Source organism: Panthera tigris, chromosome F2 (genome assembly GCF_018350195.1).
Source record: "Panthera tigris isolate Pti1 chromosome F2, P.tigris_Pti1_mat1.1, whole genome shotgun sequence".
In the NCBI taxonomy this organism is placed as follows: Eukaryota; Metazoa; Chordata; class Mammalia; order Carnivora; family Felidae; genus Panthera; species Panthera tigris.
In genome coordinates this window covers 7,058,672-7,060,557 of record NC_056676.1, presented here as the reverse complement: position 1 = coordinate 7,060,557, position 1,886 = coordinate 7,058,672, and positions in this window count along the sequence as shown.

The window sequence follows — 1,886 nt, the reverse complement described above, 5'->3', positions numbered from 1 at the left end:
AAGCAGAACTGGACTGCTGGCAGATGCTAGAAGCATACAACGCCCAGTTGAGCCAAGTGCCCCAGAATTACATGTCTGAGATGGGGGGAGGGGGCAGGAGCAGGGGAACTTAGCGACTCAAGAAAAGAGAAAAGAGGGACTAGCACAGCTTCCTCGATTAATTGTCCAGATTTCTGTTCCACTATCCATTTCCATTTGGTAAACAGAGTCTCAAAGTATAGATGGAATCGACAGACTGAACTTTCAGCACATCTAAGAGAACCACTCACCTTTTCAGGCATATGAAGCTTTTTTCGGCTATCACAATATTAGTTTACAGTCAATGACTTCTGATGAATTGGGGCAAAAGGTATACAAGAGTTCTTTGTACTGTACTTAGAAATGTCCCCTAAGTTTGACGTTATTTTGCAAGAAAAAAAGGTTGAAGAAAACAAAACCTACACTTCAAAAGAAGCACATCCACAGATTCTGAAAAACCACCAACACAGCTAGATAGCTAGTCATAACACAGGTAAACAATCCGTTTGATACAGAAGTGACACCTTTATCCTCTGAACATTCTTTCAGCCAAAAAGTACCGGGCCCTAGTGGGAGCCGGGTGTTTTTCTGGTGCTTGGGGCCGTGGCCATGCACAAGAGCGAAAGGGAGTGACAAACCCAATTCTACAAGACCCACCATGTGATACACTCTGAGTTCAGATGGGGATGCGCGCAATCCCAGGGGAGCAGAGGGGAGGCAAGGGGACTCTGCAGGAAGCTGGGCTCTCAGGAAGGCTTCTGGGAGGCCCACAGGAAGTCCTTTGGTGAAAAAGAACGAGCTACGGGAAGATCCTGAGTGAGCACCCAGCCCGGGAGAACAGCACATTCATTTACTGGACAGGGATCAGCTTAGGGGCTAGAAGAACAGCCATAAGTCTAGTTGATTAACTAATGCATTGATTAATTAATAAAAGAGACCTAAAGACTATATCTAGTTCAATCGCATCATTAAATAGACAGGTGCAAGGAGTCTGTATGTGGGGAGCGATCTTTCATATGTCTTCGAAAACCTATTTCTCTATTGCTTGCTTCAGCGTACCCGAGGATGTCTTCCTTGCCAGACTTCCAGTTGTTGGGTTGTGTAAGGAACCACCCAGATCTCATCTATAGTGAAGATCCGACAAGAATTAAGCAAGCAAACGATAACTACCATCTTGATTTAACCCAATCATACCAGGTTAATTCTGAAGGGCGTCTTTGGCTGTGACGTGGTTTTATGAAATGAACTTCAATTTCATCATATACTCATTGGGCAAGCTGAGTTCACTCGCCCAGGTGTTGTTAATTAGTGATCTAGAATTGCCAGACAGCTAGAAGGAGGCAACCTTCAGCAGAATTTAGGAGCAGTAGGGGACAAAGTGACCATATCTTGATTGACACTGTCTTCAAAGGTCTCCTAATCCCAGTATCTATGTGAATTGCTTTATGACACAAGTTGAGTTACCAACTGCGTTTGATGTTGATGGAAAATACTCTAAAACAAACACCCCTTAGATTTCTTGCTTATCACCTCCAGATTAGCATTTGCCGATAGGCCCCTGAAAACCACCTTATTTCGTTCATGACAGAGTGAAATCAACGCCGGAGGGGTAGAGAGGAGGAAACATTGCTTTGTGAGTCACTTGTCTGTGGACTTTCATTGATCTATGTTAGGTTAAGTTTGATTGTCACAATCTAAAATTGGGACCAGCAGAATCGGTCTGTCTGTACGGACTTTTGAAAAGCACGAGTTATGTTTTATTAATGATTGAAGAATGCAGGGAAGTTCGATATAGACATGAAATCTAGTTTTAGGGAAATTGAACACATGGGAACTCGTTTCTCAACACATCATTCCCCACTAGGGCT